This window comes from Salmo salar, chromosome ssa20 (genome assembly GCF_905237065.1).
Source record: "Salmo salar chromosome ssa20, Ssal_v3.1, whole genome shotgun sequence".
NCBI lineage: Eukaryota > Metazoa > Chordata > Actinopteri > Salmoniformes > Salmonidae > Salmo > Salmo salar.
This window is the reverse complement of record NC_059461.1, coordinates 24,158,108-24,181,126: the sequence shown is the minus strand read 5'-3', so window position 1 is coordinate 24,181,126 and position 23,019 is coordinate 24,158,108. Positions and strand designations below refer to the sequence as shown.

Below are 23,019 nucleotides of genomic sequence, written 5' to 3'. Positions count from 1 at the left end.
TGAGGGAAAATAGTTAGTCAACGTTACGCACCGATGTAAAATTCTGTTTTTATATATAAATATGAACTTTATCGAACAAAAGAATACATGTATTGTGTAACATGATGTCCTAGGTGTGTCATCTGATGAAGATTGTCAAAGGTTCGTGCTGCATTTAGCTGTTTTTTGGTTATTTGTGATGCATGTGGTTGGTCGGAAAATGGCTATGTGGCTACTTTTACGATATACTCCTCTAACATAATCGAATGTTTTGCTTTTGCTGTAAAGCCTTTTTGAAATCGGACAACGTGGTTCGATTCAGGAGAGGTGTATCTATAAAACGATATAATTTGAAAAACAAATTGAAAAAAAAAAAGTATTACATTTTGTTATGCTAATAGAAATATGATTTTTCGCTGGATGTCCGTCCCGCATACGGGATGGAGGCCGCACAGGGGCTAAACAGTTTTTGACCAAAAATGGATCAAAGATCTACTACAGCATCAAACAAGTACAAGATAACCTTTCCACTACATGTGGTCAACACTGTGTATTCTACCTATGCCAAAGAGCCCGTGGAGTTTCTTTTGAAGATGTTATGTATCTTTATAATGATTTAAGAAGTAATGATAGCGTCGTAGATTGTTTTGTATAGAAAATATCAAAAGTGTTCAAGTATGTGTCCTTTAAGACCCTGCAATCAAGGCGTATGCTCACGTCAAATGTTTCAAGAATGTCTCAAATGTTAAATTGTATAATTTTTTCAAATACAATTTATTGAATTTAATCATAGTCATTCAAAAGTCTAACCACCCTGAGGACTCATCCATGATTGAGTTATCATCAGCCCTTTCAAAGGGGGGAGGGGTTGTTAGAACATCTTTAGGGCTGCTGTAGCTTGTTGGAGGTTTTTGTTTTAAAGTTTGAATCTGTTGGCGAAGCTTATAGTTTGGTACACCCGAGAGGGGAATGTTGAGGCATGCCAGGGCCTTAAGAAACTGACGCCACCTGGAGGTCTTCTGTCATCAGCAACCTTGTGGGCTGCTGTGGTACTTTTAAGCAATTCCATCATATGAGAACCCTTGACAACAGCGCCCTGAAAGATAAACTCTCCTTTGTCATTCCAAGTAGCGGCCCCTTTGAGTCTTTTATCTTGTTCATAATGTATATAACATTTTTCCTGTTATGTGCCGGAACATGTGTCAACATGTCATGGATAACATTATCTTCAACAGGCATTTGATCTTCAACCGGTTAGATCGCCGGTCCAGGCATTACAGGGGCTTGGCTCCTGCGCGTCATCTTTTAAAAGGTCCGGTAGGGAAAGCGATAAATGGTTGGTCTCTCTCTCACCTTGTTTTACCAAGGCCAAATACCTTTGCAAGAGATTTGTGTATTTTTGGACCTTATCATAGGGGTTCAATCCTGTTCTGTTCAAAATATCCTTCATGGCCGTATCCAAATAATTTTCCGCTGTTTGTCTGATATTTTCAGGACCCTGTAATTGCTGTTTAAGTCTATCCAACTCTTGTTGAGGCACCAAGTACATTTTATTTTTCATCACACTCTGTGTTCAACCCCCACGTCTGGCAGCAATAAGGCTGGTGATGAAGGGCACGGCTTTACTTAGTAAAGGTAGAAGAAAACCCCCAGACTGTTGTATGTTATGTATTTTCTTTTGAAGACTGGCCTTTTTATTGGCAAAGAGTTTGATCGCGGTCTTTTGTCTCTTTAATTTTTTTAATTGGGTCAGGGTGAGTGGAATGTGTCCTTTGAGAAGATTCAAAGCAATCTCACATAGGGATAATATGAGATCTGAAGAACAGTGACCCAAGATGGCCTTCTGTTCTTTAGTGGTAGCCCCAACTAGGCTTCTCAAGAGCGGTAGGTTTCTTTTTAAATGCAGAGACATATCGGTTACTTTTTAGGAATGTAAACCGCCGGCCACTCCCACGGAAACAAGCCTGTTCGGAGCCTCAGGTGTTCTGGAGTATTTGATTTTAAATCCAAGATTAAATAAGAAAATGGCGCTTTGGTAGCGTCCTCATAGCTCTCCATAAAGTAGGATTTCCTTCCAGGGTACATCTGCTGAGCTAGACTGTTTGTAGTTTGTCTCTAGGGTTTTTGAACAAAACCATGTAATTGGCGTTCAAACTAATGGTACGGCTATTTTTACCTTGGTGAAACACATTTTGTACAAAGTAAAGCACGGACAGATTTCTATGATGACTATATTGTGTAAAAGCTCGGGCAATTTCAGGATGTTCGCTACCTGCAAATAGCATATCGTCCAAAACCAGCAGATTATTTTTATGAGGAGGTAAACGTTCATCATCAGACAGGGATGCGGGTATTCCTTCAACAAACTTGATTTTTATTTTCTTCAAAAGCTCATCTGTCACAGCGGGTGGCTTGTGGATTCAGGAGAGGTGGAGTCAGGCGCAGGAGACAGAATGATTCCGTGAATGAATTTAATAAAATATCCACATGGAAAATATGCAAAAAGGTATGGAGTGCAAGGTGTGCAGAAAGAAACGCACCACCCTTAAAAGAACGTAACCAGGGACGCAGCCCAAAACGAATAACGTAACTCCAAAAGGCAAAACACAGAACCTCATAACAAAAACACACCCTGACAAACGAACAATCCCGCACAAACAACAAACCTAACTAACTAGACTAAATACCGTTCCCCACTAACAACTAACACAAAACAGGTGCGCAACTAACCTAGGCCTAACTAACAGAACGTGAAACATAAATCGATGGTAGCTAATAGGCCGGCGACGACGACCGCCGAGCGCCGCCCGGGCGAGGAGGGGCGCCACCTTCCGTAGGTGTCGTGACATCATCATACATAGGTTGATAACATGAATAACACCACACAATATTGTCAGGTTTCTGAGATAATACATGTTCAGAATTCTCAAAAATACTTCTTACAAAACAAGTTTTACCGCTATTGGATGGGCCTGCGATTAAGGCCGTAAATGATAGTTGCAACCGGGGATCAAAACCTTCTACAGCAGCCATTATATCTTAAGCTTTAAGACACACGGGGCTTGTAACATAAGTCAGTAACCAAAGGGCAAGGTGGTCTATGACAAGAGATTGCTTTTAGTAAGTGTGGCATTCCTTTGATGGAAACCCTTTTTATCCGATCTCTAGACTGCTGAATGAGACCTGTTACAAAATACAAAACCTTTAACTTGTTAGGGATGGGGGGCAGTATTAGAAAGTTTGGATGACTGAGGTGCCCAAAGTAAACTACCTGCTACTCAGGCCTAGAAGCTAGGATATGCATATGCATGGTAGTATTGGATAGAAAACACTCTAAAGCTTCTAAAACTGTTAAAATTATGTCTGTGAGTATAACCGAACTGATTTGGCAGGTGAAAACCCGAGGATACATTTTTTCACATACGTTTAATTTGGGTATTTTTCATTTAGCCTGTTGCTTGGCTCCCTCCATTGGAAGCTCGGTGCATGTACAAAGAAAAAGAACACAATTCAACCATTGATGGATGGTGAGGAAAATAATGACATTGCAAGTAGTCATGTTGAGGTATTCATCTGTCGGAATTATTGATGGATCTGTTGGCCCTGTCTCATTCATTGGGTTAACCATATGAATGAGTTCTGGGATCAGTGATAACAGGTTTCATCTGTCTAAATTATTGATGGGTCTTGTCAAGTCTTTCAAGGAGCAGGAAACGCGTGAGTCAGGCGCCGGAGACAAAAAGTCCGTAGAAAAATATTTAATTATGTCCAGAGTGAATACAACAATTAGGCAGGGTGCAAAACACAAGCAGGAGGTAGAACAGCTCCAAAACTCAAAATACACGGGACGCAGCCCGGCAACCCTAATGCCTAATATCAGCGTCGTGTAAATCAAACACATAGGAAAATTAATCCAGCCCTAAACCCAAAACGTAACACAAAACAATCCCGCACAACTCCAAACAAGAAACTGACAAACTAAATACCCTCCCACTAATTACAAACAAGAAACAGGTGCGCACTAAACAGACATAACTAACAGACACATGAAACATGGATCGGTGGCAGCTAGTAGGCCGGTGATGACGACCGCCGAGCGCCGCCCGACCGGGGAGTGGCGCCACCTTCTGTGGACGTTGTGACAGTACCCCTCCGACGCGCGGCTCCCGCAGCGCGCCGACACCGGCCTCGAGGACGACCCAGAGGACGAGGAGCAGGGTGATCCGGGCGGAGTCTGTGAAATCTCTGCAACAGGGCCGGGTCCAGAATATCCCTCACCGGTACCAGCACCTCTCCTCCGGACCATACCCCTCCCAGTCCACGAGGTACTGCAGGCCCCCTACCCGATGTCGGGAGTCCAAGTTGGACCGGACTGTGTACGCCGGGGCCCCCCCGATGTCCAGGGGGGGCGGAGGGACCTCCCGCACCTCAGCGTCCTGTAGCGGACCAGCTACCACCGGCCTGAGGAGAGACACATGAAACGAGGGGTTAATACGGTAATATGACGGACGTTGTAACCTATAACACACCTCATTTATTCTCCTAAGGACTTTGAATGGCCCCACAAATCGCGGACCCAGCTTCCGGCAGGGCAGGCGGAGGGACAGGTTCCGGGTGAAGAGCCAGACTGTCCCCCGGTTTGTACACGGGGGCCTCACTGCGGCGGCGGTCAGCGCTCTGCTTGTGCCATCCTACAGCTCATTTAAGGCACTCCTGGACGGCACTCCAGGTCTCCTTCGAGCGCTGAACCCAGTCCTCCACCGCAGGAGCTTCTATCTGGCTCTGATGCCAAGGCACCAGGACCGGCTGGTATCCTAATACCACCTGGAAGGGCGACAGGTTAGTAGAGGAATGACGCAGAGAGTTCTGCGCCATCTCCGCCCATGGCAAAAACTTTGCCCACTCCCCTGGCCGGTCCTAGCAATAGGACCGCAGAAACCTGCCCACATCCTGGTTAACCTGGTGGGGCTAGGGGGCAGTATTTGCACGGCCGGATAAAAAACGTACCTGATTTAAACTGGTTACTACTCTTGCCCAGAAACTAGAATATGCATATAATTATTAGCTTTGGATAGAAAACACTCCAAAGTTTCTAAAACTGTTTGAATGGTGTCTGTGAGAAAACAGAACTCATATGGCAGGCCAAAACCTGGGAAGATTCCATACAGGAAGTGCCCTGTCTGACAATTTGTTGCCAGAAAGTGGAATGGGGTGTCTGCTGTCTCTGGGCAAAGTACAGCAGCTCTGTTTGTGAGTGGTCAGCCTGGGAACAGTGAGACTGAGAAGCGCGTTCATCAGAATTCTCAATTTTTTTCTTTCAGCCTTTGAATGAATACAATGTCGCCCGGTTGGAATATTATCGCTATTTTAGGAGAAAAATAGCATAAAAATTTATTTTAAACAGCGTTTGATATGCTTTGAAGTACGGTAATGGAATATTTTGAATTTTTTTATCACGAAATGCGCTCGCGCGTCACCCTTCGGATAGTGACCTGAACGCACGAACAAAACGGAGGTATTTGAATATAACTATTGATTATTTGGAACCAAAACAACATTTGTTGTTGAAGTAGAAGTCCTTCTGACGAAGAACAGCAAAGGTAATCAAATTTTTCTTATAGTAAATCTGAGTTTGGTGAGGGCCAAACTTGGTGGGTGTCAAATTAGCTAGCCGTGATGGCCGGGCTATGTACTCAGAATATTGCAAAATATGCTTTCGCCAAAAAGCTATTTTAAAATCTGACACCGCAATTGCATAAAGGAGTTCTGTATCTATCATTCTTAAAATCATTGTTATGTTTTTTGTGAACGTTAATCATGAGTAATTTAGTAAATTCACCGGAAGTTTGCGATGGGTATGCTAGTTCTGAACATCACATGCTAATGTAAAAAGCTGTTTTTTGATATAAATATGAACTTGATTGAACAAAACATGCATATATTGTATAACATAATGTCCTAGGAGTGTCATCTGATGAAGATCATCAAAAGTTAGTGCTGCATTTAGCTGTGGTTTGGGTTTATGTGACATATATGCTTGCTTTGAAAATGGCTGTGTGATTATTTTTGGAAGGGTACTCTCCTGACATAATCTAATGTTTTGCTTTCGCTGTAAAGCCTTTTTGAAATCGGACAATGTGGTTAGATTAACGAGAGTCTTGTCTTTAAAATGGTGTAAAATAGTCATATGTTTGAGAAATCGAAGTTATAGCATTTTTGAGGTATTTGTATTTCGCGCCACGCGATTCCACTGGCTGTTGGCAAGCGTCCCACCTCGCCCAGACAGGTTAACCTGTTTGGGATAAGGGGCAGTATTTTCACGGACGGATAAAAAACGTACCCGATTTAATCTGGTTACTACTCCTGCCCAGAAACTAGAATATGCATATAATTAGTAGATTTGGATAGAAAACACTCTAAAGTTTCTAAAACTGTTTGAATGGTGTCTGTGAGTATAACAGAACTCATATAGCAGGCAAAAACCTGAGAAGATTCTATACAGGAAGTGCCCTGTCTGACAATTTGTTCTCCTTCTAGGGCATCTCTATCAAAAATACAGCATCTCTGCTGTAACGTGACATTTTCTAAGGCTTCCATTGGCTCTAGGAAGGTGCCAGAAAATGGAATGAGAGCTCTCCAGTCTCTGGGCGAAAAACAGTAGGGGTTTTTGTGAGTGGTCCTTCTGAGAACAATGACACTGAGGCGCGCGTGCACGAGACGACTCCATTTTTTTCTTTCAGTGTTTGAATGAACACAACGTCGCCCGGTTGGAATATTATCGCTATTTTACGAGAAAAATAGCATAAAAATTGATTTTAAACAGCGTTTGACATGCTTCTAAGTACGGTAATGGAATATTTTGACATTTTTTGTCACGAAATGCGCCGGCGCATCACCCTTCGGATAGTGACTTGAACGCACGAACAAAACGGAGCTATTTGGATATAACTATGGATTATTTCGAACCAAAACAACATTTGTTGTTGAAGTAGAAGTCCTGGGAGTGCATTCTGACGAAGAATAGCAAAGGTAATCCAATTTGTCTTATAGTAAATCTGAGTTTGGTGAGTGCCAAACTTGGTGGGTGTCAAATTAGCTAGCTCGGTGGGTATGCTAGTTCTGAACATCACATGCTAATGTAAAAAGCTGGTTTTTGATATAAATATGAACTTGATTGAACAAAACATGCATGTTTTGTATAACATAATGTCCTAGGAGTGTCATCTGGTGAAGATCATCAAAGGTTAGTGCTGCATTTAGCTGTGGTTTGGGTTTATGTGACATATATGCTTGCTTGGAAAATGGCTGTGTGATTATTTGTGTCTATGTACTCTCCTAACATAATCTAATGTTTTGCTTTCGCCTTAAAGTCTTTTTGAAATCGGACAATGTGGTTAGATTAACGAGAGTCTTATCTTTAAAATGGTGTAAAATAGTTGATTGTTTGAGAAAATTGAATTGTGGTATTTTAGTTGGTTTTGTATTTCGCGCCGTGCGATGCCATTGGCTGTTGGCTAAGGGTTCCGCAGGCGGAACGGGGTTCCGCTAGCGGAACGTCTGTCCTCAAAAGGTTAAAGTGAGTGCTCCTAATCTCAGCTTGTTACCTGTAAAAAAGACACAAGACCATCGCCAAGCAGCTTGGTGAGAAGGTGACAACAGTTGGTGCGATTATTCGCAAATGGAAGAAACACAAAATAACTATCAATCTCCCTCGACCTGGGGCTCCATGCAAGATTTCACCTCGTGGAGTTGCAATGATCATGAGAACGGTGAGGAATCAGCCCAGAACTACACGGGAGGATCTTGTCAATGATCTCAAGGCAGCTGGGACCATAGTCACCAAGAAAACAATTACTAAAACATATTCAAAGATGACAAAAAATTTAATGTGATGCAAAATTGTATCACTTATTTTCAATTTAAATCCGTATAATACAATTATAACAATACCAATGAAGGACTGAAATCCTGCAGCGCCCGCAAGGTCCCCCTGCTCAAGAAAGCACATATACATGCCCGTCTGAAGTTTGCCAATGAACATCTGAATGATTCAGAGGACAACTGGGTGAAAGTGTTGTGGTCAGATGAGACCAAAATGGAGCTCTTTGGCATCAACTCAACTCGCCGTGTTTGGAGGAGGAATGCTGCCTATGACCCCAAGAACACCATCCCCACCGTCAAACATGGAGGTGGAAACATGCTTTGGGGGTGTTTTTCTGCTAAGGGGACAGGACAACTTCACCGCATCAAAGGGACGATGGACGGGGCCATGTACCGTCAAATCTTGGGAGAGAACCTCCTTCCCTCAGCCAGGGCATTGAAAATGGGTCGTGGATGGGTATTCCAGCATGACAATGACCCAAAACACACAGCCAAGGCAACAAAGGAGTGGCTCAAGAAGAAGCACATTAAGGTCCTGGAGTGGCCTAGCCAGTCTCCAGACCTTAATCCCATAGAAAATCTGTGGAGGGAGCTGAAGGTTCGAGTTGTCAAACGTCAGCCTCGAAACCTTAATGACTTGGAGAAGATCTGCAAAAAGGAGTGGGACAAAATCCCTCCTGAGATGTGTGCAAACCTGGTGGCCAACTACAAGAAACGTCTGACCTCTGTGATTGCCAACAAGGGTTTTGCCACCAAGTACAAAGTCATGTTTTGCAGAGGGGTCAAATACTTATTTCCCTCATTAAAATGCAAATCAATTTATAACATTTTTGACCTGTTTTTCTGGATTTTTTTGTTGTTGTTGTTATTCTGTCTCTTACTGTTCAAATAAACTTACCATTAAAATTATAGACTGGTCATTTCTTTGTCAGTGGGCAAACGTACAAAATCAGCAGGGGATCAAATACTTTTTTCCCTCACTGTATATTATATACAAATTTTAAAATACATTTCAGATAAATTAATATATTAACAATATATATATATATATATATATATATATATAGTTACCAAAGTCGTTAATAGTTAGAGTCCATAATGCTTCAGGTATCGTTGTTGTGGGGCTGTCTACTGCAAACACAAGATTAGCTTTTTAAAATAGGGTACACACTTTTTGTTTTAATGCTTATTATATATTATTACGCATTTTATTTTTGGCCTTACGTCGAAAATAGCGTGATGGTGCCGGGCTGCGTAAAGAAGACCCGGTCTCGGTTTGCACCTCGGATTTTTCATCTAATGTTGGATGATCCAAATCAATTATTCCACGTAGCGGACGTGTAAATGTCGGGTATCCTATAGACGTTTTTGAAATAATATTAACCTGTTATGGCTAGGGGGCAGTATTTTCACGGCTGGATAAAAAACGTACCCGATTTAATCTGGTTACCACTCCTACCCAGGAACTAGAATATGCATATACTTATTACATATGGATAGAAAAGACCCTAAAGTTTCTAAAACTGTTTGAATGGTGTCTGTGAGTATAACAGAACTCATTTGGCAGGCAAAAACCTGAGAAGGTTTCATGCAGGAAGTGGCCTGTCTGACAAGGTGTCGTTCTTCTTGTCTCTGTTTATTGAAGAGTGAGGATCATAGCTGTCCCGTGACACTTCCTACGGCTGCCATAGGGTCTCAGAAGGCGGTAAAAAGCTGAATCGTGGCTTTGCAGGCTCTGGCTGAAAAAAAGTAGCGCGTTTGGGTAGTGGCTGGTTACAGTACTGCGAGACTCAGGCTCGTGCCCGCGTCGACCGAAAGCTTTGTTTACTTTCCTCTGTTTAGCTAAATGGACTGTCCCGGTCGGAATATTATCGCTTTTTTTACGAGAAAAATGGCATAAAAATGGATTTTAAACAGCGGTTGACATGCTTCGAAGTACGGTAATGGAATATTTAGATTTTTTTTGTCACGAATTGCGCCATGCGCACGACCCTTATTTACCCTTTCAGATAGTGTCTGGAACGCACGAACAAAACGCCACAATTTGGATATAACGATGGATTATTTTGGACCAAACCAACATTTGTTATTGAAGTAGCAGTCCTGGGAGTGCATTCTGACGAAGACAACAAAAGGTAATCAAACTTTTATAATAGTAAATCTGATATTGGTGAGTGCTAAACTTGCCGGGTGTCTAAATAGCTAGCCCTGTGATGCCGGGCTATGTACTTAGAATATTGCAAAATGTGCTTTCACCAAAAAGCTATTTTAAAATCGGACATATCGAGTGCATAGAGGAGTTCTGTATCTATAATTCTTCAAATAATTGTTATGCTTTTTGTGAACGTTTATCGTGAGTAATTTAGTAAATTGTTAGCAAATTCCTCCGGAAGTTTGCGGGGGGTATGCTAGTTCTGAACGTCACATGCTAATGTAAAAAGCTGTTTTTTGATATAAATATGAACTTGATTGAACAAAACATGCATGTATTGTATAACATAATGTCCTAAGTGTGTCATCTGATGACGATCATCAAAGGTTAGTGCTGCATTTAGCTGTCTTCTGGGTTTTTGTGACATTATATGCTAGCTTGAAAAATGGGTGTCTGATTATTTCTGGCTTGGTACTCTGCTGACATAATCTAATGTTTTGCTTTCGCTGTAAAGCCTTTTTGAAATCGGACAGTGTGGTTAGATATAGGAGAGTCTTGTCTTTAAAATGCTGTGAAATAGTCATATGTTTGAAAAATTGAAGTTTTTGTATTTTTGAGGAATTTGTAATTCGCGCCACGCCTATCATTGGATATTGGAGCAGGTGTTCCGCTAGCGGAACGTCTAGATGTAAGAGGTTAACATATATTTATACGTAATATATACATTTTAACTTAAAAAAAAGAACATACATTTGACATAAATACATACCTGAAAAATCGATGTCCACCCCTTTAAGAATATCTGTAAAAACATATATAACACCGGTTTAATATTAGAGCGAGAGAGAGTTCCAAATCGTGCAGTAAATTTGTAATATCATACATTTTCCAAAAACTACCTCAAGCACACATAAAAATCTGATATATTCATTCCAAATCCTCACCTTCAAAATTCTCCATGTGAATAGGCTTGCAGAAAAGCTGGAAAATACTTTTCAGATGAGCCGCTGTGTCTTAACGGCCAAAATGTATGGAATGAATTTACAGACTTGTGGGGTTGTTTGTTGTTTGACAGTTTTTTTGGGAGACAGCCTGTGTGTGCAAATGAAGCCCCTCGTGCTGATATTGTTTAGACGTAACATTGTTTTTAAACCTTAGGCTTGTCTAGACATATTCTATGCTGGTTGGTGGGATTGCCTTTTGCTTCCTTCAGCCCAGGAATTAACACCTGCTGTTTTTGGAGACAACCTGTGTCAGGTGGTCTATGTGTAGCTGGTGTATAGGAGTCAGGTGCAGGACAGCAGATAAGAGTAAATAAACGTATTTTACTCAACATATAATAAATGCAATACAAAAACAGAGCCCACAATAACGGATCTACCTACATAGAAACAATCACTCAAATGAAAATGAAAAGTGGATCAGCGATGTCTAGAAGGCCGGTGACGTCGACCGCCGAACGCCACCCGAACAAGGAGAGGGACCGACTTCGGAGGAAGTCGTGACAACCTGTGTGCTAATGAATCGATAGTGTCGATATTGTTTCAAGCACAATTGAAGAGACGCACGCACAACCCCACACAGACAGGTAACCCCTATCCTCGGGGTAAAACATCTGTTTTTGAGAAGCTTATATGCAGATGACCCCTAATTTTGAATTGTTTCAAGCACAATTGAAGAGACATACGCACACACAGACACACACCCCTGAAAAAAACATTGTTTTGAAACACACACACGCCCGCACACACACGCGTTTTTCCTGAAAGCCTTTCTCTAAGACACACTGGGAGAGAGAAAAGATGGATTCCTTTCGTTAAAAGGTGAGATACAATTTTAAAACCCTTAATTGAATTCTAAATATTTCGTACAGACCTTTTAAAACAGGCTATAATTAGTACAAACAATTTTACAGCGTAATATTTAACCAAGTCAGAATGTTTTTATTCAAAAAAATTGTTATACATCCGATATATAGATATTATTACAGCACAGTACTACACTTTAATACCCTTTAAATGCTTATATTTATAACTGTCTGTTGTAGGAAAGACTGTATTCATATAAAAAAAAACAGCTGCAGACACACACACCCCGAAAAGCCCATTGTTTTGAAATGCACACACGCGTCTTTCCTGAAACATGTTCTCTGAGACAGACTGGGAGAGAGAAAAGACAGATTCCTTTCGTTAAAGGTGAGATACAATTTTAAAACCCTTTATTTAACTCTAAATATTTAGTACAGAACTTTTAAACATGCTATAATTAGTTAAACAATTTTACTTTTTCTTTCTTACAGATAAAGGGGCCGGCTATATGTTTAACCCGGACACCCATCCGTTTCTAATTCGCCATCTTCAAGCTGTGACCTGATCAGACCTTGTCTCTTCCCCGCAAGATATCGTGCACCCTCCAGCTTCCGTATGTTTTCTTTCCCTGGATAATTCAAACGTCTAGAGTTTAGACCCCGGGTCTGTCTTAAGGATAGAAGCGCCCAGCGGCGTAATTGTTCACGATGTTGGAAAAGATTGTCCATCTGTTTCATCATGGCCAGGAATATATGATAATCGCCCCACCTAAAGCTAAAAACAGGCACATAATAGTTCACATCCATGCAGGCTTTGGAAAATACATATGAACTAACAGATTTTGAAGCATTTGAACTATTGAATTGGGCACATGCTAAAATTGTCACTTTGGAGTCTGGACTATACGCCATTGAAGAGATTCTTATGGCTTTCAAATCATCTTGCCCGCACACTTCCTCTTCCAACGCATACCCGGGCAGCATTGTCCCACTCTGGGCATGTTCGATCTGGCATAGCCCGAGCCGTATCTTAAGCCATTCTCTCATACGCAGCGCAGGAGAAAAACTCCAGGGTTTTGTTTGATAAAGGGGGCTGTGGCCGCTGTCTGTGAAAATCTTCACAGTTGAATCCCCCGGTTGGAAAATGTAACCCATATGTCCATCACTCATATCAAAAACTCCTTTAAAACATTCAGGAGCCTCACACAAAATGTCCTCGATGTTTTTGTCATTGTGTTCTTGACACGAGGCACAAAGTATACCTACAATTGGCCTAGGAGACATGTTTAATTTGTTGTTTGGTGTTCTGGGGTTTATTTATAATGCGTCTGCCCCCCAATAACCCCGGACATTCCTGTTTCATAGACAACAGCCCTAAGGTCACTACAACAGGGTGGGGGTCATACTCTTTGAAATGTTCAAACACATCCCCCAGTTCAACGAGGTCCCTACACATCAATCATCATGTCAGCTTCAAAGGAACCGATGCACTATCTGGTTAAATAAACACCCTCCCCTACCGTGAGAACGGAAGGCAAGATGTCCTGCAGGATGCCAATATATGGGCATACACACTTGATCCATCAAGTAGGGTCATAAATCACACGTTTGACGTGTGCCGTCTACTGTATTATCTCTACCCTCCCCGGGGTTTGTTTCTGCCAGTGTTGCCTTACAAGGGACCTCAAGGAAAACCTTTCTTTTCCCTTTGTCGCACCTGCAGTGAAAACAACAACCAGAAAAAGCCTTGTGATCATTCAGATCGAGAAAGAGCCCTGACAGGTGTATGGGTCACAGTTGAATTCTCTAAGGCTCTAGAGATGGGGTATCGTGTGGCCAAAATCTTTGAAGTGTGGAACTTTTCCAGGAAATCAGACACTCTTTTTAAAGAGTACATCAAGACCTTCTTGAGATGCAAGCAAATGGATTCAGGGTATCCTGCATCGGTCACAGATCAAGAGAGCAAAGACAAGTACATTCAGGACTATCACGACAGAGAAGGTATACGTCTTGACCCCGACAGAACAGAGGTCAACAAAACCAAAAGAAATCTGTCGAAATTATATTTAAACTCACTTTGGGCAAACTATCCCAAAGAAGCAATATGCTAACAACGTCGATCATTATAGACCCCGAAGAATTTTTTTAATTTGTGTTTTCGGACCAATACGAAATTTCACATTTTTCATTCTTGAGTCAAGACATTGCCCTGGTGCAATGGAGACATAACAAGAAGTGGGTTCTACCCCTGGGTAATGTAAAAGTGTTTCTTGCAGCATTTACCATGGCCTATGGTCGACTTGAACTGTACACACTCATGGAACAGTTGCAGAGGCGTGTTCTTTATCATGACACAGACTCTGTGGTCTATGTAAGCATACCGGGTGATTGGAACCCCCCACTTAGCAACTATCTGGGTGGTTTAACGAGTGAACTCGAAGATGGTGACCATATCACAGAGTGGTCCTCCTGTGGTCCCAAAAGCTATGCTGTTGAAAGCCAAAGGGTGACTCAAAACTATGAAAATGCGCCGCGTGTAAACTTGGAATCAATCACATGCTTGGTCGAGGGGTTCATAAACGACCGGAATAGTGAATTGGAAATTTTGAACTCCTACAAAAAGATTGTACGGGATAAAAAGGGTTTCCATCTACGGAATACCCCACTTGATCATCCAACATTAGATGAGAAATCCGAGGTGCAAACCGAGACCGGGTCTTCTTTACGCAGCCTGGCACCATCACGCTATTTTCGACGTAAGGCCAAAAATAAAATGCGTAATAATATAATATAAGACGTGACAAGACCCATCAATAATTCCGACAGATGAAACCTGTTATCGCAGATCCCAGCAGAACTCATTCATATGGTTAACCCAATGAATGAGACAGGGCCAACAGATTCATCAATAATTCCGACAGATGAATACCTCAACATGACTACTTGCAATGTCATTATTTTCCTCACCATCCATCAATGGTTGAATTGTGTTATTTTTTTTTGTACAAGCACCGAGCTTCCAATGGAGGGAGCCAAGCAACAGGCTAAATGAAAAAGACCCAAATTAAATGTATGTGAAAAAATGTATCCTCGGGTTTTCACCTGCCAAATCGGTTATACTCACAGACGTAATTTTAACAGTTTTAGAAGCTTTAGAGTGTTTTCTATCCAATACTACCATGCATATGCATATCCTAGCTTCTAGGCCTGAGTAGCAGGTAGTTTACTTTGGGCACCTCAGTCATCCAAACTTTCTAATACTGCCCCCCCATCCCTAACAAGTTAAAGGTTTTGTATTTTGTAGTCTAGAGGTTTTGTATTTTCAGCAGTCTAGAGATCGGATAAAAAGGGTTTCCATCTAAGGAATGCCACACTTACTAAAAGCAATCCCTTGTCATAGACCACCTTGCCCTTTGGTTACTGACTTATGTTACAAGCCCCGTGTGTCTTAAAGCTTAAGATATAATGGCTGCTGTAGAAGGTTTTGATCCCCGGTTGCAACTATCATTTACGGCCTTAATCGCAGGCCCATCCAATAGCGGTAAAACTTGTTTTGTAAGAAATATTTTTGAGAATTCTGAACATGTATTATCTCAGAAACCTGACAATATTGTGTGGTGTTATTCATGTTATCAACCTATGTATGATGATAAAAAAAAAAAAAAAAGTTTTTTAAAAAACACCCGCCCCCCTATAAGAAAACGTTTACCTCCTCATAAAAACAATCTGCTGGTTTTGGACGATATGCTATTTGCCGGTAGCGAACATCCTGAAATTGCCCGAGCTTTTACACAATATAGTCATCATAGAAATCTGTCCATCCTTTACTTTGTACAAAATGTGTTTCACCAAGGTAAAAATAGCCGTACCATGAGTTTGAACGCCAATTACATGGTTTTGTTCAAAAACCCTAGAGACAAACTACAAATAAACAGTCTAGCTCAGCAGATGTACCCTGGAAGGAAATCCTACTTTATGGAGAGCTATGAGGACGCTACCAAAGTGCCATTTTCTTATTTAATCTTGGATTTAAAATCAAATACTCCAGAACACCTGAGGCTCCGAACAGGCTTGTTTCCGTGGGAGTGGCCGGCGGTTTACATTCCTAAAAAGTAACCGATATGTCTCTGCGTTTAAAAAGAAACCTACCGCTCTTGAGAAGCCTAGTTGGGGCTACCACTAAAGAACAGAAGGCCATCTTGGGTCACTGTTCTTCAGATCTCATATTATCCCTATGTGAGATTGCTTTGAATCTTCTCAAAGGACGCATTCCACTCACCCTGACCCAATTAAAAAAATTCAAGAGACAAAAGACCACGATCAAACTCTTTGCCAATAAAAGGGCCAGTCTTCAAAAGAAAAGACATAACATACAACAGTCTGGGGGTTTTCTTCTACCTTTACTAAGTAAAGCCGTGCCCTTCATCACCAGCCTTATTGCTGCCAGACGTGGGGGTTGAACAAAGAGTGTGATGGCAAATAAAATGTACTTGGTGCCTCAACAGAGTTGGATAGACTTATCCTGTTATGGCTAGGGGGCAGTATTTTCACAGCCGGATAAAAAACGTACCCGATTTAATCTGATTATTACTCCTGCCCAGAAACTAGAATATGCATATAATTATTAGCTTTGGATAGAAAACACTCCAAAGTTTCTAAAACTGTTTGAATGGTGTCTGTGAGTATAACAGAACTCATTTGGCAGGCCAAAACCTGAGAAGATTCCATGCAGGAAGTGCCCTGTCTGACAATTTCTTGCCCTTCTTGATTATCTCTATCCATTACAGAGGATCTCTGCTGTTACGTGACACTTCCTACGGCTCCCATGGGCTCTCAGAAGGCGGCAAAAAGCTGAATCGTGGCTTTGCAGGCTCTGGCTGAAAAAAAGTAGCGCGTTTGGGTAGTGGCTGGTTACAGTACTGTGAGACTCAGGCGCGTGCCCACGTCGACCCCATGCTTTGTTTTCTTTCGTCTGTTTACCTAAACGCAGATTCCCGGTCGGAATATTATCGCTTTTTTACGAGAAAAATTGCATAAAAATTGATTTTAAACAGCAGTTGACATGCTTCGAAGTACGGTAATGGAATATTTAGAAATCTTTTGTCACGAATTGCGCCATGCTCGTGACACTTATTTACACTTCGGATAGTGTCTTGAACGCACGAACAAAACGCCGCTATTTGGATATAACTATGGATTATTTTGAACCAAACCAACATTTGTTATTGAAGTAGCAGTCCTGGGAGTGCATTCTGACGAAGAACACCAAAGGTAATCAAACTTTTGTAATAGTAAATCGGAGTTTGGTCAGGGCTAAACTTGGTCGGTGTCTAAATGGCTAGCCGTGATGTCTGGGCTATCTACTGAGAATATTGCAAAATGTGCTTTCACCGAAAAGCTATTTTAAAATCGGACATATCGAGTGCATAGAGGAGTTCTGTATCTGTAAGTCTTAAAATAATTGTTATGCTTTTTGTGAACGTTTATCGTGAGTAATTTAGTAAAATGTTAGCGAATTCCCCGGAAGTTTGCTAGTTCTGAACGTCACATGCTAATGTAAAAAGCTGTTTTTTGATATAAATATGAACTTGATTGAACAAAACATGCATGTATTGTTTAACATAATGTCCTAGGGTTGTCATCTGATGAAGATCATCAAAGGTTAGTGCTGCATTTAGCTGTCTTCTGTGTTTTTGTGACATTATATGCTAGCTTGAAAAATGGGTGTCTGATTATTTCTGGCTTGGTACTCTGCTGACATAATCTAATGTTTTGCTTTCGTTGTAAAGCCTTTTTGAAATCGGACAGTGTGGTTAGATTAACGAGAGTCATGTCTTTAACCTGTTTGGGCTAGGGGGCAGTATTGAGAATTTTGGAAAAAATATGTGCCCATTTTTAACTGCCTCCTACACCAACTCAGAAGCTAGAATATGCATATTATTGTTCAGGTTTGGATAGAAAACACCCTGAAGTTTCTAAAACTGTTTGAATGGTGTCTGTGAGTATAACAGAACTCCTATGGCAGGCAAAAACCTGACAAGGTTTCATGCAGGAAGTGGCCTGTCTGACAAGGAGTCGTGCGTCTTGCATCTGTTTATTGAAAAGTAAGGATCTTAGCTGTAACGTGACAATTCCCAGGGCTCCAATAGGCTCTCAGGACGCGGGAAAATCATGAAGGTTGACGAGGCAGCCTCAGGCTGAAACAGATTATCATCTTATTCAAGTGTGCCATTAGGTGACAATGGAGTGAGGCGCGTGCGCGATTAGCCCCCGTGGAGTATTTTAATTCGGCTGTTTAGTTTATTGCAGATTCCCGGTCGGAATATTATCGCTTTTCTACGAGATAAATGGCATAAAAATTGGTTTTAAACAGCGGTTGACATGCTTCGAAGTACGGTAATGGAATATTTAGACATTTTTTGTCACGCCATGCGCTATGCTCGTGACCGTGGATTACCATTCTGATAGTGTCTAGAACTCACGAACAAAACGTCGCTGTTTGGATATAATGATGGATTATTTGGGACCAAACCTACATTTGTTATTGAAGAAGAAGTCCTGGGACTGCATTCTGACGAAGAACAAGAAAGGTAAGAACATTTTTCTTATAGGAAATGTGATTTTTGTGAAGGCTGAACTGCGTGGGTGTCTAAATAACTAGCCCTGTGATGCCGGGCTATGTACTTAGAATATTGCAAAATGTGCTTCATCCGAAAAGCTATTTTAAAATTGGACATATCGAGTGCATAGAGGAGGTCTGTATCTATAATTCTTAAAATAATTGTTATGCTTTTTGTGAACGTTTATCGTGAGTAATTTAGCAAACTTAGTAAATTCCCCGGAAGTTTGCTAGTTCTGAACGTCACATGCTAATGTAAAAAGCTGGTTTTTGATATAAATATGAACTTGATTGAACAAAACATGCATGTATTGTATAACATAATGTCCTAGGGTTGTCATCTGATGAAGATCATCAAAGGTGAGTGCTGCATTTAGCTGTCTTCTGGGTTTTGGTGACATTATATGCTGGCTTGAAAAATGGGTGTCTGATTATTTCTGGCTTGGTACTCTGCTGACATAATCTAATGTTTTGCTTTCGTTGTAAAGCCTTTTTGAAATCGGACAGTGTGGTTAGATTAACGAGAGTCTTGTCTTTAAATTGCTGTAAAATAGTCATATGTTTGAGAAATTGAAGTAATAGGATTTTTAAGGTTTTGAAAATCGCGCCACAGGCTGCAAGTGGCTGTTACGTAGGTGGGACGAATTCGTCCCGCCTAGCCCAGAGAGGTTAAATAGCTGTAAAATAGTCATATGTTTGAGAAATTGAAGTAATAGGATTTTTAAGGTTTTGAAAATCACGCCACAGGCTTCAACTGGCTGTTACGTAGGTGGGACGAATTCGTCCCGCCTAGCCCAGAGAGGTTAATGAATAAGGATAAACCTATTTAGAATATGTTGGGATGCTTGTAAGATGTTAATGTGAGAGAATTGTATTTTCTACTTAAAGTTTTACCAAGTCACCGGCACGCCCCCAGGGACACAGACAGGACAAGGCGTCATGTGACAGCCTTTTCTACATTCAGTATATGAACCCCCACCCAGGGTTTCTTTCTTTAGATCAGCTTACCTCGATAACGAGAGGGCCAAGGTTTGACCATGCATCCCTCTACTGAACTTTAACCATACCACGTGGTTAAACTCTTAGACTATCGATACCGACATAATAATAACAAGTCTTTGATATTAATTACTAGTCTGCAGCTAGGAATTCGGTATCATTGAACGCGAAGACCGACGAAACATCCATTCTATAATGACATGAACGGATGTCGCTTTGAAAGATCCATTCTAACCGAGAGAGAGAAACTCTCCAACAGAACAGAACTCTCCAAGAAGGATGCCGACGACACACTGAATGTAAATATACATATTGATTGCTATTGTTCCCGTATGTGTGAGCGTTCATGTGCAAAGGATTAGCATATCAATTGTTAATATTTATCAACTCTGTTGTGCCTTCTCAGCTGACCCTTATCACCCTTTGTTTAACAAGCCGCCATGCTGGGTTTAGCCCACTAGGGCACATTCCTCTAACATTTCTTTGTAACGATACCTACTGTTTTGTATGCTTTCTGTGAATTACTTAGTTTAGTAAATAAATTATTTTAAGACAATTGATGTATGGATGAGTTAGTGAAGACTGGGTTCGTGCAGATAACAACAATTTATGACGGAATGAGACTGACGCGAGGTAAATAATAAGTCATTAAATCAGAAGACTCATAGATCAGATATTATGATATCTGAGAGTTATATTAGGAAAATTATAACTTTGTAATCTGAATATTTTCCTTGGTGCCCTGACATTCTAGTTAATTACAGTTACACGATTAATCAGTTTAATCACGTAATAATAATTACAGAGTTATTTGATAAAAATGTCTTCAGTTTTAATGATGCCAAAGACACGACACCCCTGAACGTATCCTGACCTTTTCCTAATCCTGATCTCTCAGGGTGGCTAGACTTTTGAATTACTTTTGAATGACTATGATTAAATTCAATAAATGTTATTTAAAAAAATTATACAATTTAACATTTGTGACATTCTTGAAACATTTGACGTGAGCATACGCCTTGATTACAGGGTCTTAAAGGACACATACTTGAACACTTTTGATATTTTCTAACAAAAACAATATACGACGCTATCATTACTTCTTAAATAATCATTATAAAGAGAAATAACATCTTCAAAAAAACTCCTCGTGGTTCTTTGACATAGGTAGAATACACAGTGTTGACCACATGTAGTGGAAAGGTTATCTTGTACTTGTTTGATGCTGTAGTAGATCTTTGATACATTTTTGGTCAAAAACTGTTTAATAGATTTGGGGAAATGTGAAAATCTGGGGGGGGGTGGGGGAAGCCGTAGGAATAAAAAAAAGTTGAGATTTTTCTTCCTCCTTCATCTTCTAATGCCACAGCAAGCCAATGTTCACCCGGCATGTGTTTAGGATGGGTATTGACAATAAACATGGGCAGTCGCTCCTGCCATTTCTCAATAGGTACTTCATCACCACACTCCACAAAATTGTTTTCCAATCAAGTGGCTCATGAGACCTTCTAGCTCTTGGATATTCATGTCTTTGCTCAACGATCCTTAATTAATAATAATCCACTAAGACTTGTCTTCGGGCATTCACTTCCAAGATTGAATCAGAGCATGCATAAACAGTCACGCTAACTGTACAGGCTAAAGGTATACGGAAACGCATTTCCAGCCTGAGGTTACCTTGGGACACCACAGACAGATTTCCTGAGGTGTCATCATCAGGTGATAAATTGAAAGCATACAATGTGTAACCCTCTGCAAAATCATTTCTGTCAATAGGTAAAGAGAGATCTTTTAGATGCCTCCCAGGAAAAGATTGTAAAATTCTTGCACAGATATGTTGTTATTAAATTGTGGTTGGAAAGCCTTAGCAGGGACTTGACGTCCGTCCTGACAGAGAGCTACATACTCTGCTTTGAAATGTTGAAAATTAAAGTTTTTTTAATGTAAGCTGCCCGTATTAGAGGCGTTTTCAACCAAGGCTATAACCATGTAGCGGGGTAAAGGGCCTAGAAACAGGTTTTCTTGACTACAGATGCTACTTGGGCAGACATCAGACAAAACTCATCCTTGGCCCTGGTTAATTTTAGCCTTAAATCACCCGAATTTAAGAGTAAACGTTCTTGAAAGAAAATGTCAGAGTGTATAGGCCCTAGCAGATGAAATTCTCGAGATTCAGCAAAGTAGCGAGCACGTGCCTCCAGTCCTTTGTTTACACCGGTGTTAAGGTCTATGGCTTCCAAAGATGCACCTGCAGTAACCTTGCTAAACAGCCCGGCGCTGAATTGTGTCTTCAGAGTGTCTTCGGAGTAGTTTAGTAAACATTCCAGGATAGCCCTATAAGGATACGTGGCACTGCTCTGACTGATTAGGCGTTCACCCAAAGTCACATCCACATGGGAGAAGACGGTCGCCAAGGGATAATTAATGAGATTGACTTTGGCATCGTTTGCAATATTAGCACCATTTCTTTTGGTCACTTTGACGTAAATGCAATAAGGTGTTGTTGATAAGGTCATGTCAGGATGAGCCCGCAGGAAGGGTACCACATGAGGGAGGAGGATGTCTTCCCTGTAACGCAAAGCATTGAGATTGCCTGCAATGACAAGCTCAGTCCGATGATGCTGTGACACACCGCCCCAGACCATGACGGACCCTCCACCTCCAAATTGATCCCGCTCCAGCGTACAGGCCTCGGTGTAACGCTCATTCCTTCGACGATAGAAGCGAATCCGACCATCACCCCTGGTGAGACAAAACCGTGACTCATCAGTGAAGAGCACTTTTTGCCAGTCCTGTCTGGTCCAGCGACGGTGGGTTTGTGCCCATAGGCGACGTTGTTGCCGGTGATGTCTGGTGAGAACCTGCCTTACAAGCCCTCAGTCCAGCCTCTCTCAGCCTATTGCGGACAGTCTGAGCACTGACGGAGGGATTGTGCGTTCCTGGTGTAACTCTGGTAATTGTTGTTGCCATCCTGTACCTATCCCGCAGGTTTGATGTACCGATCCTGTGCAGGTGTTGTTACACGTGGTCTGCCACTGCGAGGACGATCAGCTGTCCGACCGGTCTCCCTGTAGCGCTGTCTTAGGCATCTCACAGTACGGACATTGCAATTTATTGCCCTGGCCACATCTGCAGTCCTCATGCCTTCTTGCAGCATGCCTAAGATATGTTCACGCAGACGAGCGGGGACCCTGGGCATCTTTCTTTTGGTGTTTTTCAGATTCAGTAGAAAGGCCTCTTTAGTGTCCTAAGTTTTCATAACTGTGACCATAATTGCCTACCGTCTGTAAGCTGTTAGTGTCTTAACCTGTTAGGGCTAGGGGGCAGTATTTGCACGGCTGGATAATTTTTTTTTACCCGATTTAATCTGGTTACTAATCCTACCCAGTAACTAGAATATGCATATACTTATTATATATGGATAGAAAACACTCTAAAGTTTCTAAAACTGTTTGAATGGTGTCTGTGAGTATAACAGAACTCATTTGGCAGGCAAAACCCTGAGACATTTTCTGACAGGAAGTGGATACCTGATGTGTTGTATTACCTTTAAACCTATGCCATTGAAAAACACAGGGGCTG

The 23,019-nt window shown here is 41.3% G+C and overlaps 1 pseudogene across 1 annotated transcript in view; it reads right to left on the bottom strand.

Moving 5' to 3' along the window:
* LOC106580214 (calcineurin-binding protein cabin-1-like) overlaps window positions 1-23,019 on the bottom strand; it is a 150,290-nt pseudogene that overhangs the window by 84,765 nt on the left and 42,506 nt on the right. The gene's annotated exons all lie outside the window — the stretch shown is intronic.